Source organism: Tupaia chinensis, unplaced genomic scaffold (genome assembly GCF_000334495.1).
Source record: "Tupaia chinensis unplaced genomic scaffold, TupChi_1.0 Scaffold000101_1, whole genome shotgun sequence".
NCBI lineage: Eukaryota > Metazoa > Chordata > Mammalia > Scandentia > Tupaiidae > Tupaia > Tupaia belangeri.
Genome location: NW_006159565.1, coordinates 7,287,162 through 7,305,837, shown reverse-complemented (window position 1 = coordinate 7,305,837; position 18,676 = coordinate 7,287,162). Strand labels below are relative to the sequence as shown.

Below are 18,676 nucleotides of genomic sequence, written 5' to 3'. Positions count from 1 at the left end.
TGCAGAGAAAAACTCAAAAAAAAAAAAAAAAAAAAAAGCTGTCTCCTTCCCTTTAGAAAAGAAACCCGGAAACCCACCACCTGTTCTTGGCCAAAGTTAGCTACATTTCCAATGGAGAATCTCCAGTGCCCTAAAACAGAGCTATCCTGTAAGACCCAAATTCTGAACTCCAGAACTCATCTTCCCAATAACTCTAAACTCAGTTTAACTATTTTCATGATACTTATAATATCAAAACATCACTTACATCACAATATCAGATGTCTTTGAAACACACCTCATTCTATGTAAAGATAATGCCTAAGGAAGTCAGTAAACTTAATTGCTCCCCATTTTGCAAGATTCCTCCTTCCCATCTAGAGTATGAATCTCCTTTGTATCCAGATTGAGTCTTATTGAAACCAACTTTTTTCTATTCACGATTATAACATTAGAATTTATTAGAGCTGGGCATTTTCCTAGAGGAGAATGGAGGAGAAGGGATTGCAGTGTGGACATCCTCCTGGCGGTGATTTTTCACTTTCTGTCTCTCAGTCACGCTGGCAAGCGCATGTGCCCTGTAGCGAAAATCTCTCTCTCAAAAAAAGAAAAAAAAATTATTAGAACTCAAGTCAGTCAATTCAACCAATATTCATTGTATGTCTATTAAACTCTTTTCTGGGAATATAGCAAATAAGACACAATCTCTACTCTATTAAGTCTCCTATTTCTACAAAATGTTATTGTAGCAAAAAGGCATAGTACAGTATTTGAGTGGAAGAATGCTATACGTGGATTAAAGTGTCTATCTTCCAATGACTTTGGAAGTATTATGTTGGTAACTATATTCTTCAATTTTTTATGAAGTTATTGACTTATGGCACATGTGCTTTCTAGAGAGAGAGAGAAAGAGACAGAGACTATGAGAGGGAAAGTGAAAATCACCTCCCACTCCCAAGAGGATGGCCACACCACAATCCCTTCTCTTCCATTCTCCTCCTGAGATCTTGGGCATGCAAAAATCACATGCCTGGTGTGATTTTTCAAGCTACCAGGTCTGGAATTCGAACCACAGTCATCCATGTGGGAATTCAGCAAAGAAACTACTACACCATCTGTTGGCACCTCTTCTAGTATTTTTTTAAAAAAAATATAGACAGCCTCAATACTTCAATTTTGTTTTTAAATTATTTTAATTTTAGTTTTTGTGGGTTCAATATAGTATAGTAGAATGAACAAATCAGTTTGAAATCAGATTCTAGTTTCTAATTTCATTTAATAATTCAGTGATCTAGAGATTGGCAACCTAAATCTCCTTGGTGCTCTTTTCTCAGCTGTAAGATATGTGTGTTATATATTTATGTCTAAGAAGTAGAATTTTAATAGAATAATAGAATATTAATAGACTGGAACTCCAGTAAGTGGTGAGTGCTATCACTGTTGTTGTCATGATGATGATGATGATGATGATGATGATGATAATGGTGATTTCCATTTGGTCCCTTGAGAAATACTTTGAGAGAAAGATCCTCCTATAAATAATTTATGTAGAAGGTGATTTCAAGGAATACTGGTAGGGAACTTGATAAAGCATGACAGAAGTAAGAAAGCCAGTAAAGGACCGTTTAGTTAACTGGAGCTTAAATGACACTGGGGAGTTCTGAGAGACAGTGTAGAATATGCACCACAAAATGATCCCACCAAAGAGAGAAGGGAGTTGGGTATTTATCCATCAACTCCCACCAGGCATTATTTAAGGACTGTTAGGTATGTTAATTCCTTAGCATTTACAGTCTTCTATGTGCATAGGCAGAGGGGGTTTGGCAGGTAGAGCAGCCCTCAGCAATGAGATGCAAGTGCTGAAGCCAGAGCTCGGTCTGGTCCACTTGAAATGGTCAGAGCTGTGGGCATATGAAGAGAGCACCGAGTATCCAGATATGATGCTGAGACATCTTGATGAAGATGAGAGCACTATATGCTCTAAAAAATGAAAAATAAGTATGTATGATTAAGTACAGAGAGAAACCTGTCTAGGAAAAAGCACACTGGGTTTTTGCCTACCTATATGCACAATTTACACTATAGGTTTGGATTATTCTGGCCTAGGTCAGTGAATCATTTCATTGGGCACAAGGTTCTTTCTAGGTCTGGAACTAGGGGGAGAGGGAAGGTTGTCCAATTATAGTAACTTTTTGGATCTGGAAGTCCAGTGTTCATTATTCTGCACTCACCTAATGGAGTGTGTATTTCTCAGCCAGCCACCTTGGTCTAAGGCAATCTGGTAACTACAGCCTACAGGATCCCTTAGTAGTTATGATTCAACTGGAGCCCAAGACTAATGAGCAGGAAGCTACCACTCCCTGGCATTGTTTGTGGAGATATCCCACCATCTTCAGATTTAATTATGGGATGTGGTTTCTAGGCAAGAAAATAAGTGAGATCTGCTTTCTTCTTTTTGTTTTGTTCATAATTGATTCATGGCAATTAAGCAATCTTGCAGGGTGTAAGCAATAACTTTTATGAACATTAAGATAGTACATTTCGTAACATCTAAATGCTTTGTTAAAGTTCAGTTTTAAGAAAGGGATAGTTTATAGGTAAACACTATTTATTTAAATGCATGGAAGAGAGAGATAAGGCTCTTCTAGAGTGTAAGTTCAGGTAACAATTATCTCTGGGAAGCACTGAAGATGTCATATTTAATAAATCTTGGAAGGTATACAAGCTGTAAACTATTATTTACATACATGGGTATAGAGATATCTTTATATATGTACACATATATTATTTTGGCCATATACTAGACACTGAACAATGAGATTGCACTGACAAGTTGCTCACGGTGTCAAAGAGAAAAGGCAAACTCTAACCAGTATTCCTTATAAATTTATAAATGCACTTCATTTTTTATTTTGAAGATTAGGAACAAATTATTAAGGAAGTGAATATAATAAGTTTAAATAGGTCAAGGAAAGCAGGATCCCTTATTAATTTTCAGAGTATAAAATGCTGTTCTTCTACACTATAGAAATTAGGAACCATTGGGGCCAGCAGATGGAGTGGTGGTTAAAGCACTGGACTCCGACATAGCTGACTATGGTTTGAGTCCTGACCCAGTGGCTTGAAAATCATGCTGGGTGTGGGTTTGTGTGTGCCCAAAATCCTGAGAGGAGACTGGAGTAGAAAGATGCTGTGTGGTCATTCTCCCTGGTTGGTGATTTCTTACTTCCTCTCTGTTTCTTTCTGGTGAGCACACATACCAGAGGGGAAAAATTAACCAAGAAATTAGGAGCCATTAAAACTCTCTTTAAATCCACTAAAAATCTGTCATAGATGGCAATATGAAATAATTGCTGCAACCTTTCTTGTATTGATAGCATTAAGTATTAAGGTCAACCATATCAGTAGATATGACTAAGTTGTAGTAATAGACATAGTGTTAACTAATAGGTGCTTTGCCTAAATTGAAGAATCTTCTTGCAGTGGAGGAAGAAACAAACATTTTACAAATCTATTTTTCCACAGTCATGAAAAAAATGGGTGATATTTTGCTATCCTACATAAGTGGTTCTCTTAATATTTTGACTGTTTCAAAGGATAGAAAGGCCAATTTTTAGAATATGGTTTTTGTTTTGTTTTATAGTGCTCAGAGAGAAAGAGGGAGAGAGACAGAGACAGAATCAACCCCCACCCCACAGGAGGAATGGGAACACTACAGTCTTTTCTCTTTCATTCTCCTTGGAATTTTAGGCCTCACACACGTGCTCAGCATGATTTTCAAGCCACGAGGTCTGGGACTTGAATCATGGTTGGCCAAGTCCCACTTCTCTCATATGCCCATTTAAATGAATCCTTGTTGTCATCCCTACTTGGCATCTACCTTTTAAGTCTACTCTTCCTATTGTCTGTATGGCTTTACTTTCTTTTGATCCCAGCCCAAGTCTTCAACCAGTCTATGCTTAAATATTTCTCTCTAAACTCTTAAGTTTGTTGGGTCACAATGTACTGCTCATAACTTGGGTATTTTCTAATTCTTACAGATAAGGATGCCGTCATTCCTGGGGAAAAAAAATGTATTTATAGCAGCAATCACATTTCATATGTCTTTAATTAGTCCCTTTGTAGCATTATCTTATAACTGGGGCTCACCCAATACCCATCCACTCTTTATTCTCCTTTGTATTTTGTACTTCACTCCAAGAGAATTGTCAAACTACACTGCCATTTCTTCTTGTAGTTGTCTATGATTGCCTAATAAACCTCCTCAAAACTTGGTGGCTTAAGAAACATATGTCTTCGGGCCAGCAGGTGGCATGGTGATTGGGGTGCTTAGACTCCCACATGGCTGACCATGGTTCACATCCTGGACCTGGCAGCTTGCTTTCTCACTTCTCTCCCTCTCTCTCTCGTGAGCACAAGTGCCTTATAGCAAATTAAAAAAATAATAACAACAATCATAATAAAATCAAATAATTGAAAAACATATTTCTCATGATTTTGTGGGTTTTCTAGGCTCAGCTGGGGTGTGAAGGGTCTGCCTTCTCATGCAGTTGAGGTCCCTCATACAGTTGTATTCAGCTGGGGCTGGAACATCCAAGATGGCTGCTCATCCTCCAATGTTTCCTCTGTGTGGTTATAATCATTCTTGCAATAAAACCTGGACTTAATGTATGGTGGCTGGACTCCTTGGAAGGATTGAAAGCTGCCAGCCCATTTTAGGGATAGATTACAAATCCTAGGTAACACTTGTGCTGCATCCAATTGTTCAAAGCACAAGGTCAGCCCAGATATAAAGTAATGGAAAATATCCTCCATCTCTCTTTCTCTCTCTTTTTAAAAGAAGTTTATGCCTTAAGGTGTGTGCACTTACTGGGGAGAGAGAGGGAGAGACAGAAAGAAACATAGAGATGGAAAGTGAGAAATCCCCCCGCCCCCCTCGAGGGGTGGGAATTAGCACACTGCAATCTCTTCTCTTCCATTCTCCCCTTGGGATTTTGGGGACATATGCACATGCACCCAGTCTGAGTTTCAAGCTACGTGGAAGTCCAGTGACATAGCTGCTACGCCATCTGCTGGTTTCAATCTTCCATCTCTTGATGAAAGGAGCAGGAAACTCACATGCAAAGGAACATTCATAGCTGGGGGAGGAATATGGGTCATATTTAGAAACTATATTTACACTTACAAAGGAACATTCATAGCCGGGGGGAGGAATGGGTCATATTTAGAAACTATATTTACACTTGTGTCACATTTTGCCATTAGACTTTAATTTCAGAACAAGGGCTAAATCCATTTTCAAGAATTAGACTATTGAACCAGCAGTTAGCGTAATGGCTATGTCACTGGACTCCCATGCAGTCGCCCATGGTTCGAGTCCTGGACAAAGGAACATTCATAGCCGGGGGGAGGAATGGGTCATATTTAGAAACTATATTTACACTTGTGTCACATTTTGCCATTAGACTTTAATTTCAGAACAAGGGCTAAATCCATTTTCAAGAATTAGACTATTGAACCAGCAGTTAGCGTAATGGCTATGTCACTGGACTCCCATGCAGTCGCCCATGGTTCGAGTCCTGGACCCGGTGGCTTAAACTCACACCAGGTGTGTGTGCGTGCGCGCCCAAGATCCTGAGAGGAAAATGGAGGAGAAGGGATTGCAGCGTGGCCATCCCCCACAGGGGGTGATTTCTCACTTTCTGTCTGTCTCTGCCTTTCTGGCTACTGCATGCACCCTATAGCAAAAACCTCTCAGAACAAAAAATTAGAATATGAAAAATATTTGCTCTGTTTCTTAGGTCAGTCGTTACTTCATAATACTTAGTTCTTTCTCCACTTCAACCCCCCAAGATAAACTTAGATTTATATTCAAGATACTGATATAAAATAGTTCTACATATTTTTCTCTCAATTTTTACCTTTTGAATTTTATATTGTAAATGTAAAACATACTGTCTTAGCTTGGGTTTCTTTAGATGCAGCTGCTTGGTCATAGACTAGAATGCAAAGTACAGTCACGCACTGCATAATGACATCTCGTTTGAGGACAGACCATGTATAACATGGCGGTGGTCCCATAGGAACATGTAGACTATACTGTATAGTGTGGTTATTTAGTAGGCTATAGCATCGAGGTTTGTGTAAGTGCACTCAGTGATGTTCCCACAGTGATGAAATTGCTTAATGACACTTTCTTAAAATGAATCTCCATTGTTAAATGACGCCTGGTTGTGGTTCATTTTGGATCTGATTCTAAGAAATGTAAGTGGGAGTGAGAGATTTAAGATAGGGAATGGATAGAGCTAAAAGAAAGGGGTAGGGGGTGGTGGTGACAAATGAGTTAACCTGAATCAAGTAGGATTTTTTGTTTTTCCTTACTGGAGAACTCTGGGAAAACAGTGTAGATATGTAGCTCTGAGTTATTGCACCTGAGTGATGAGAAATCTGCACATTCATTTTCTAGGGGTTATGGCATTCCATACCTCTAGGAAAAGCAGACTCTAGTGAACAGAGAAAGCCCCCAAACAAAGTCACAGGTATTGGAAGTTGTAACAGCAGCACAAAAATTGTCCATGCCATGGGGTTCTGGGCAGTGTACCATCAGCAATTGGCATGTGCACCATTCTTACCTGAGACTATATCAGAGAACAAATCAGTCTTGCTTCCTTGGTGGCATCAAATGGTCAATTAATTTATAGAATAAGCTAAAATCTGTATTTTGGAGGGTAGGTGAAATTACTTAAGAGTGTAATTCCTTGGGATCAGCAGTTAGTGTAATGGCTATGTCGCTGGACTCCCACGTAGTCGACCGCAGTTCGTGTCCTGGACCCAGTGGCTTAAAACTCACACCAGGCATGTGTGTGTGTTTGTATGCCCAAGATCCCAAGAGGAGAATGGAGAAGAAGGGATTGAGGCGTGGGGTGATTTCTTGCTTTCTGTCTCGCTGTCTCTGTCTGTCTGGCGAGTGCACGCGCCCTATAGCAGAAACCTCTCAAAAAAATAAAATAAATAAAATAAGTAATTCCTTCACATGCTCTTTGATTCCTTTTAAATATCAATATCCTGTTGTCATGATAGAATAATTAAATGACAAAAATTAGACTTGAGAATAAATATTATATTAGGTGTTGGAAAATTCACAACATTTTTCTCTGGAAAAATGCATCATGACTTTTCCAATGACCCAATAAATACCATTTTCTTTTTACATTAAAATTATCAGTGTATTTTGTAAAAGGTTCTTATCACCTTTCATATATGTAAATAAGTGATCTTTTTTTCCTTTTTATTTAAAGCATTTCCAGTTCTCAACAGCCTTCCTTTAAAGTTGTCATGATTATTTTAACGATTTTGTAGGTGATTGCTTTTAGCTGGGATAATTGTGCGTGACAGATGATTTCTACTTATTTTATCAGATATTTTCAAGGCAGAATCTGAATTAATATGTTTTAGCCCTTTGTCCAATCTCTGATTGTGAGGTAAGGTTTAGTCATTCACACTCAATATTTACCAAATATTTACCAATATCAATCACGGAGCTAGGTGCTGGAGATATGAAATAAAATGTGATCATTGCTCTTGAAAAACTCATCTTTAGTCATGTAAATATAGCCATGTTGCAATGTATAGTCATTATTATAACTCGTGTATAGTCATCTGACACATACTCACAACCACTTTCTGTATCAGTTGTACACATCTTTAACCCCCATGTAGTTGATTCATGCAGATCATCTCTAATCATTTTCCCTTCTTTTCCTTCCTGCTGTTGACTGAATGTTTGATACTTCCCCAAATTTCCATGTTGAAATGTCGCTGGACTCCCACGTAGTCGACCGCAGTTCGTGTCCTGGACCCAGTGGCTTAAAACTCACACCAGGCATGTGTGTGTGTTTGTATGCCCAAGATCCCAAGAGGAGAATGGAGAAGAAGGGATTGAGGCGTGGGGTGATTTCTTGCTTTCTGTCTCGCTGTCTCTGTCTGTCTGGCGAGTGCACGCGCCCTATAGCAGAAACCTCTCAAAAAAATAAAATAAATAAAATAAGTAATTCCTTCACATGCTCTTTGATTCCTTTTAAATATCAATATCCTGTTGTCATGATAGAATAATTAAATGACAAAAATTAGACTTGAGAATAAATATTATATTAGGTGTTGGAAAATTCACAACATTTTTCTCTGGAAAAATGCATCATGACTTTTCCAATGACCCAATAAATACCATTTTCTTTTTACATTAAAATTATCAGTGTATTTTGTAAAAGGTTCTTATCACCTTTCATATATGTAAATAAGTGATCTTTTTTTCCTTTTTATTTAAAGCATTTCCAGTTCTCAACAGCCTTCCTTTAAAGTTGTCATGATTATTTTAACGATTTTGTAGGTGATTGCTTTTAGCTGGGATAATTGTGCGTGACAGATGATTTCTACTTATTTTATCAGATATTTTCAAGGCAGAATCTGAATTAATATGTTTTAGCCCTTTGTCCAATCTCTGATTGTGAGGTAAGGTTTAGTCATTCACACTCAATATTTACCAAATATTTACCAATATCAATCACGGAGCTAGGTGCTGGAGATATGAAATAAAATGTGATCATTGCTCTTGAAAAACTCATCTTTAGTCATGTAAATATAGCCATGTTGCAATGTATAGTCATTATTATAACTCGTGTATAGTCATCTGACACATACTCACAACCACTTTCTGTATCAGTTGTACACATCTTTAACCCCCATGTAGTTGATTCATGCAGATCATCTCTAATCATTTTCCCTTCTTTTCCTTCCTGCTGTTGACTGAATGTTTGATACTTCCCCAAATTTCCATGTTGAAATCCTACCTATAATGTGATGGTATTAGGAGTTGGGGCCTTTGAGGTGATTACTATCTTTTTAGAAGAGACCTTGGAGCGCCTTTCCCTCTTATACCATGGGAGGACACTGTGAGAAGAGAAGACAACCATCTATGAAGCAGGAATCTGACAATGCCTTGATCTTGAACTTCCCAGCAACCAGAACTGTGAGAAATAAATTCCCTTCTCCGACCAAATAGTGTTAACTCAAAGGAGTACCAAGAAAAACAAAACTTTTTAAAGTCATCACAGCTGTTTCAGGTCATGCCATAAGAAATCTTCAAGGATTATACTTATGGAAAGGAGATGTTCTAATCTATTACTGTGTTGCTAAACATAAATACCCAAGACTGGGTGATTTATAAAGGATAAAGGTTTATTTGAATCCTAATTCTGGTGGCTGGAAAGTCCAAGACTATGGCCTTATACCAACAGAGGCAGGAAGGTTAGTGGGTGTATGTAAAGCAAAAATCTCCTGTGGGCAGCTTTCACATTTGTAACAACCTGCTTTCCTGGGAACTAATCCTTTCTCATGAGAATGTGAACTCACTTTCTTTTGTGAGACAGTATTAATTCACAAGAGCAGTGCCTCCAAGATTCAAATATCACCTAGTAAAACCCACTTCTTAAAGTTCTCACCAACCTCCTAATGCTATTTCACTAGAGACCAAGCTTCCAGAACATGAACCTTTGGGGGACAAACCATTGTCCAAACCATAACGAGAATAGCAATTTCACAATGCAAGGACTCTGAGCATCCCTTCTCCTTTTTAGAGAGAAATGTGAGGGTTTGGTGCGCTACATTCATAAAAGAAGGGTTTGTATTGGTTGTTGGCTATAAATGTAACCCCAATGGCTAGAAAAGTAACTGTTCATAGTCTGTATTCAGTTGACTTGGGTGGAAATTGGGAGCAGGGAAGCATAGTATAACTGGATGAAGATGCTGACTAACATATCATCTATTAGCAGTAGTGGTCAGGAATTTTGTTTTGAGAAATAATGATGGCATGACTTTCTCAAAAGTTTCACTTTCCTATAAAGACCAGTAACTAAATACACCATTTTCTTAATTGGTAATATTCACTATCACTCTGTATTTTTATACAAGAGATATTCAAGTTGGAGGGGAGAAATAAAACTTTTTTTTTCTCTTTTTCAACCAGTGTAACTGTTACTAGCTTTGAATTAGTAACTTTTGTGATACAAGGTCTCCATACAATCAGTAAAATGCTCTGTCAATCTTTCTCTGTTCAGTTTCATCACGTAGATTGTTTTGAGAAACATGAAAATTAAGATTTGATTTGCCCCACAATGGTGATATAATAATATAGTGGAATCGGTTCCTTAATGCAGTGCATAGTTGTAGAATACAGTGTAAATTAAATCAACCAGTGATTCAATAATCCTTTTATTAGTTTTCAAATATTGATTTAAATAATGACATTAAATTATTTATGGTTGAAAAGATAAGTCTTGCTTCCTCTGAAATGCATGAATATCATTGAAATGTTTTCTTTCTTTTAAAATTAAATTGGGCAGAGACCAGCAGGTGGTGTAATGGTTATGTCATTGGACTTCCATGTAGTTGACTGTGGTTGAGTCCTGGACCTGGCGGCTTAAAACTCACACTGCGGCATGTGTGTGGCCACCCAAAATCCAACAGGAGAATGGATTGTAGTGTAGCCATTGCCCGTGGGAGATGATTCTCGCTTTCCGTCTCTGTCTCTCCAGCGAGCACACGTGCTCAAAAGCAAAAATCTCTCTCTAAAAAAAATATCAGGCATAGAACATAGGGTAAGGACATTTACTGCTTGTTGAAGGCTGTCATTAAGAAGGCTGACTAGATGGTAGTTCTTGACATTCATCCCCCCCACACACACAAAAAAGACTCAAATAATGAATATGCAATCACATTTCAACTACAGCGTCTGAAAGGGTGTGCTAAATTACAACAGGGGGTTTACCTTTACAACAGGTAAAGACCCTGGAGAACATGAAGACTCAGGATAACTGCATAAGGAAGAGAGAAATGCTTTGCTTCTACCCCACCCCCAGCCTCAGCTGAAATTAGCCCTGAAAGCAAAAGGTAATTAGGAAATAAAAATCCAAAGTATGGTTTTCCATACATCAGAGTTTAAGTGACCATTTCATGTTAAGATCCCTGGCCTTCAGTAGCATTACTTGTTGACCGCGCATAGAACTCAACTTTTATTGAATGTGTCATTTCCCCAGGCCTTGTATAGCTGTTTTTCTTCATCTCTTCCTTTGCCAGCTAAATATTGCCTAGATGCTATTGTTTGAGACTTGTAATAATTTTTTTTCATGTCCCCATCCTTTGACAGTTTTTTTTGTTATCCCTCAAAGCCAGTGTTTCTCCTGTTTCAGAGATTGCCTATGAATCATCCACAGTTTTGGAGATCATCCTTTGAGAAATACCAAAATTCGCAGAGCTTTCACTTGTGTCCTTAAATGAGGCCAGCAATGGCGGCTGACATTCCCTATGACTCTGAAGTGTGTGTTGAGGCTAGATGAGAAAAAGCTTGTTTAATGTGGAATGCTGTGTGGCTGTCACTACTTCACTGAGAAACTGAAGCCCGGATAGCTAAATGATTTGTCAGAATCTGTGGTGAGCTAGAATTCTAACCAGGAGGATAGGAGTTCTTCTTAGAGAAAATTCCATAGGATGAATTGTGCTTCTTATTACAAATGCTCCCATGATCCTGTAGGCAAAAAAAGTAGAAATGATATTAGCTTGATCTTTAAAAACTCTCCTTAATTGAAATCTAAAACTACTCTCCAGTTTATAGAGAGTACTGAGGGAGAGGGGGAGAAGTGAACAAGTCATTACTGAAATTCTGCCACTTATCTGTAGGAGATATGTGTGGGAAAAATCTTTACTTTTTCTACATACGATTTAAAAATTCCTTTTAATCCTCAACCAACTCTTGTGGAAGAAAAGGAGTAGAGAAAATAGAACTTAAGATTTGTCTTTGAATATATTTTTAGAAAAAGTGTCCTTAAAATTTTGACTTATAGTGAAAGGCGCGTTAGAATTTTCATTTAAATATACGCATGTGTTTTGAGACACAAGGTGTGTTTTTTGCTTTTTAAAAAATACTTTGAAGAAAGACACTTTCAAAGAAAATATAGGTTAGGATTCTACCTCAACTTTTGAGGGAATTCTGATTTAAAGCAGTTCTGGTGCTCCTGAGGTGTATGAGTTCCAGCTCCACTGTTTTATGAGTGGAAAACCAGGGGACCAAATACTTTGTTATTTAACATTTTCTCAACCAGCATTGTGAAGACACTATTTAATTCTTTAGGAGAATTGGCTTCAGAGGTCCATATATTATAGACAAGGTAACTGAGGTTCTGAGATGTTGAGTAAGTTGTCAAGGGTAGAACGGAGACTAAATTGGACTGATCCCACCTGAAAAGCCCATATTCCCTTGTTTGTGCAGAAGAGCAGGTCCAGCCAGCATCCCATCCGGTGTTAGCACCAAGGACAAGCACAGGACATGACACGGAGAATTTTCAGGGCTCTAAATCACATTCTAGCTTACCTTGCAACTGCAAAGGCCCACATAAAAACTCTGTATGCTCTGTATCCTTTTATTAATACTTTTTCTCGCACGTAGTTCCCCAGTATGAGAACATGATGAGTTGGGGCAGTGGGTGGAAGTTGCTGCAATTAGTTTGGCCTGAGGTATATTAGAATGCTGACGTTAGTTGTAATGAGATTAAAATCTTCCACTCAGCTGTTGCTTGAACTATTCTGTTGTCTTCTCATCCAACCTTTAACTAATTGAAGTGACTTAACCATGTAATTATTTTCAAATGTTTACAATTACTTTTAGATAATTGTAAATGAATGTTTGCCTGCATATGAACAACAAAAGGAACAGTTTGGTACCCTTCACCTACATAGTCAACCCTTCCTAAGATATTACTGGCAGAAACATCAGACTATATCAGTGGACTTCAAAGGATACAAGTGAGCTTTTTTAAATACTGAAATAAAATATTAATTTCAATTCCATGAAAAGAGAGTCTAGTCATCCCTTGGTCCTCATAAGGGATTGTTCTAAGACACTCCCCTACACAGATTAAAAAAAAAAACTTTGGATGACCAAGTCTTATGGATAAAATGGCACAATATGAACATCCTCCAGTACACTTTAAATTATCACAATATAAAAGCTATGTAAATAGTTATAATTTTTTTGTTTAGGGAATAGTGACAATAAAAAGTTCATACATGCTCAGTAGAGTCACAACCATGATGAGCCTAACTACATAGCACATTTCAGCAACACTGTAACATTTTTATCCATGGTTAGTCAAATCCCTGGATACAGAACCTTTGATAGGGAAGACTGACATTAGCTGCGTTCCTCTTAGGTCCTTTCCCTATAAATAAATTCCCTAGAAATAACACAATAAACATAAGAAGTCTCTGAAAAATCAACAGAAGAAGGTGACTGCCTAAAGACCCTTGAGGATCAATAAATTAAGGTTCTTAAATCTTCTATTGCCTCTCATTTATCTCAAACTGGGTGCTGCAGACTCTGACTCAGAACTGCTGAAAGGCACAGGACTAAAAACAATCCTAGAAAATCCTGTTTCCTTTAGCCAGAAAAGGGAGGTCTAACAACAGAAAAATGTTGGAAGTATCTGCCAACACTACTGTAAAAACCACAACTTAACCCACTCGATGGCTTCTGTGGTGCTGAGCAAAAAGTTGATTCTTCTTCCCCCACCCCAACAGTACCTTATGTTGTTACTATTAGACTGTGGGAAGTTATACAATTACATTATCTGGAGCAATCACTAAGAAAATTATATGAAGAAATAAACAAAGACACACACACACAGAACACCTCTGACTATCTAATGCAATTCTGTACAGGAAGAACAAAGCTGGAGGCATTAACTACCTGACTTCAAAAGATAATACAAAGTTGGGGCTGGCAGGTGGTATGGTGATTAAGAGTGCTAGACTCCCACAGGGCCAACCGTGGTTTGAGTCCCAGACCTGGCATCTTGCTTTCTCCATTTTCTCCTCCCCAACCCCCTGGTCTTTCTCTGGTCAAATTAAAATAAAGTTCAGTAAAATAATTCTTTTTTTAAATAAAAGATAATACAAAGCTATAGTAACTGTAATGGCATGGTACTCTCAAAAATATAGACACATAGACCAATGGAATAAGATATAAAACCCTAAAATAAATTGACATAGATCCAAGCAATTGATTTTTGACAAAGATACCAATAGTATTCATTAGGGAAAGGATAATATCTTCAATAAATGCTGCAGAGAAAATTGGATATTAAGGGAACCAGCAGTTAGCGTAATGGCTATATCACTGGGCTCCCACATAGTCGACCGCGGTTTGCGTCCCAGACCTGGTGGCTTAAAACTCACACTAGCGCATGTGCGTGCATGCCCAAGATCCCGAGAGGAGAATGGAGGAGAAGGGATTGCGGTGTGACCATCCCCCCTGGGGGGGTGATTTCTCGCTTTCTGTCTCTATGTCTCTCTCTGTCTGTCTGGTGAGCACACGTGCCCTATAGCGAAAATCTCTCTCTCAAAAAAATTGGATATTAACATCTAGAAGAAATGACACTCATCTCATTAAATAGGAAAATTAATTCAAGAGATTGAATACTTAGATGTAAGATCTGTAACTATGAAATTACTAGAAGAAAACAGGTAATATGATTGTGGGCATTTGGACATCATTTTTTTAAAAATATAAAACCTTAGAAGCATGGGCAACAAAAGTAAAAATAGACAATGGAATTACAGCAAACTAACTTCTATACAACAAAAGAAACAGCAAAATAAAGAGAGAACCCACAGAGTAGGAGAAAATATTTACAAGTCATACATCTGAGAAGAGATTATTGACCAGAATATATAAGGAAATCAAATAACTCACCAGCCAAAATCAATAAAAATAATGATTTGATTAAAAAAATGGATACTCTATCTGTATGGAAACTTCTTGATATATGATACACAGATAACCAAGTACATGAGAAAATGTTCAAAATCACTGACCATCTAAGAAATGCAAGACAAAACCACAGTAAAGTAACCCTCACACCAATTAGTATGGCTATTATAAGGTAGATAAATAAAAGAATACCATGTACTGGTGAGTATGTGGAAAAAAACTCTCATGTGCACTTAGTAGGAATGTAAATTACTGTAGCCATTATGGAAGACAGTTTGGCAGGCAGTTCTTTAAAATACTAAAGATGAGAGACCAGCACTTAGTGTAATGGCTACGTTGCTGGACTCCCATGTAGTCGACTGCAGTTTGAGTCCCAGACCCGGTGGCTTAAACTCAAGCCAGGCGCATGTGTGTGCGTGCCTAAGACCCCAAGAGGAGAATGGAAGAGAAGGCCATCCCCTGGGGGATGGCCACACGTCAACCCCTTACTTTCTGTCTCTCTGTCTGTCTTTCTGGCAAGTGCATGCGCCATGTAGCAAAAAATCTCTCCAAAAAAACTGAAGATTGACTTACTTTTTGATCCATAATCCCACTACTGAATAAATCCAAAAGAAAGATGTTGAAGAGAGATCTGCACTCTCATGCTTTTTGCAGAGCTATTCATAGGAGTACAATATGGAATCAACCTAAATGTTCATCAATGGATAAACGGATAAAAAAATGTATACATGTACAATGGAATATTGTTTAACCATGAAAAGATGAAATTCTGTAATTTGAAGCAACATGAATGAGTGTGGAGGAAATTATGCTAACTAAAATTAGACAAGCACTGAGAGACAAATACTGAATATTCTTACTCATTTGCAGAAGCTAAAAGATTTGATAGCAGAGGGAGGGGGATGGGGAATCTAGGATGGCAAAACAAAAGGCAAGGTATGCAGGACATAAGAATTGGGAAATTATTTGCTGAGAACATGTATGTTGATGTGCTTGATTGAGCCAATGCACAGTGTATTTTGGATGGAAAATTCATTTGTGTGTTGTGATGGAAAAAAAATTATAATAAAAAATAAATTATTAAAAAAAAAAAGATTTGATAGCATAGAAGTGGAGAGCAGAATGAGGAATACCAGAGAGAGAGGAAAGGGGAAGACAAGAAGGGACATACAAAATTACAGTTAGCCAAGAAAAATGGCCTCTAAGACTTTAAGTACAGTAGAGAAACTATACTTAATAGCAATGTATAATTTAGATAGGAGAAAGGATGCCAAATATTCATGACAAAGTAATGGTAAATTTCTCAGATGATGTATTTATTTTTGTGTACATGCATTGAAAAATCACTGTACCACATAAATATGTATGACTATTATGTCAATTTAAGTTATAAAAACTAGGGGCCAGCAGATTGCATAGTGGTTAAGGTGCTGGGCTTCCACATGACCAACAGTGGTTAGAGTTCCTGACTTGGCTTGAAAATTATATTCTGTGTGCATGCCCAAGATCCCAAGAAGAGAATGGAGAAGGGATTGTGGTGTGACCATTCCCTCTGGGGGTGATTTCTCACTTCCTCTCTTACCATCTCTCTTTGGCAAGTGCATGTGCTCTATGGTAAAAACCTTATAAAAATTATAAAAACTATAAATAAATCAACATAAACTTTAAAAACAATAAAATAACACAGAGAAGAAAAGAGAAACAGGAAGCCATACAAGTTATAAAATGACAGACTTAAGCCCTAATATATCCATAAGTTGCTTTAAATGTAAATGACCTGTGGAAATGCAAGGGGCTCAGAATAGCCGTAACCACTTGAAAAATGAACAACGAAGTTTGAGTACTCATACCTTCTAACTTAAAAGTTTTCTACAAATCTTTAGTAATCCAGATGATGTAGCATGGCCTAAAGAGAAACACATAAAGTAATGGGACATAATCAACATATATCCTGACATTGAAAATCAGTTCATTTCCAACAAGAGTACCAAGCCAATTCAATGGGAATTTTTTTTTTTAATTTTAGAAAATACTCAGATTCTTAGAAGTTTGACTCATGCTGTTAAAAGAAGGCAGTAATGGCTACAGCCATTTCCTTCCTTTTTTTTTTTTTTTTTTTTTTAAAGAAGGCAGTAAGTGCGCCAGCCGTTTCCTTCCTTTTTTTTTTTTTCTTTTAAATTTCTTTTCCTTTTTTTTTTTTTTTGAGAGGTTTTTGCTATAGGGCACGTGCACTCGCCAGACAGAGAGAAAGAGACAGAAAGCGAGAATTCACACCCCGGGGGGATGGCCACGCCACAATCCCTTCTCCTCCATTCTCCTCTCAGGATCTTGGGCACGCATGTACACACGCCTGGCGTGAGTTCTAAGCCACCAGGTCCAGGATGCAAACCGCGGTCGACTACATGGGACTCCAATGACATAGCCATTACGCTAACTGCTGTCCCCAGCCATTTCCTTTCTGTGTCCCTCTGATGTCAACCAGGACTTGGGGATCCACCAAAACTGTAATTTTGATCTGCTTCTTTCCTCTGCCATTCACATTTCTCTTTTTGTGACCTCCTGAGTGTGAAAATGTTTGACTAATACATATGTTTATATATTTAAGTATTAAAGCTCTGCTTAGCCCTTAATAGTTACTATTCTGTATTTTGACTGACCAATAATTGAGCAAGAGAAGATAAGACCTTGATATCTATTTTAAAAGCTCTTTATGGATACTTTTAAAAAGAACTATTAAAAATTTTGTTGAAAAAAATTTTAATTATGTTAAAAGCATAGTGAGTCTGGTCAAGACACTAGGCAGAAATAATTGTCTGCTAATTTGTTTCTCGAGAATTGATAGTTATATATAATGCACACATCCACACACATATCTAAGAGTTGCAAATAAAATTATAAGATTGATCTCTAGAATATTCAATATTCAGGTGCAGGCATCAATCTGTGGCTGCATTGTCAAGTCTTATGGGGCCTGATAGAGGAAGTACAACCTAAGTTAGGGATTTTAGAAGGATAAGAATAGGGAGAAAATAAGAAAAATATAAATGTCACAACTCATTCTGTCAATGATTATTACTCAGTTTTATTATTTTAAATAGTAATTTATTCTGTGTTTGAGTATCACACATACTTTTTCTGAAATGATTTTCTTGAAAATACTGTTATATAATGTTTTTTAATTCTATAATAGATTTAGGTGCCTTAGAGTTGGTTATATTTTACTTGCCACCTTTGTCCAGTATAACTTGATTTCTAGTGAAGGCCAACACTTAAGAGGGTCTTCAGAAAGTTTATGGGGGACCAGCAGTTAGCATAATGGCAATGTGACTGGACTCCCACGTCGTCGACCGCAGTTCGAGTCCTGGACCCAGTGGCTTAAACTCACGCCGGGCGCATGTGCGTGCGTGCCCAAGAGCCCAAGGGGAAAATGGAGGAGAAGGGATTGCGGTGTGGCCCTCCCCCCTGGGGGGTGATTTCTTGCTTTCTATCTCTCTGTCTCTCTCTGTCTGGCGAGTGCACGCGCCCTATAGCAAAAAAAAAAAAGTTTATGGGAAAAGTGTGTTGTTAAAAAACGACATGAATTTCAATATTATTTTATTCCATAAATTTCTTTGAAATCACCTTGTATTTTAGCATTAATTCCATAGTCATTTGTCTCTAAAGTCTCTATAACAGTAAATACACTTATTAATGTAATTGAATTTTTTTTTTGAGAGATTTTTGCTATGGGGCCATACACTCTCCAGAGTGTCAGAGATAGAAGACAGAAATGAGAAATCACCTCCCGGAGGGGTTGGCAGTGCCACAATCCCTTCTCCTCCATTCTCTTTTCTGGATTTTAGACACACACACACCCAGCATTAGTTTTAAGCTGCTGGG

General features: G+C 37.7%; 1 protein-coding gene and 1 pseudogene across 1 annotated transcript in view; one reads left to right on the top strand and one right to left on the bottom strand.

Annotated features, from left to right (window-relative positions):
- The window catches only part of LOC102484555 (mono-ADP ribosylhydrolase 2), a 1,480,331-nt gene that overhangs the window by 598,978 nt on the left and 862,677 nt on the right, over positions 1 to 18,676 (top strand). The window lies entirely within an intron of this gene.
- The window catches only part of LOC102473627 (G2/mitotic-specific cyclin-B1-like), an 86,822-nt pseudogene that overhangs the window by 35,014 nt on the left and 33,132 nt on the right, over positions 1 to 18,676 (bottom strand).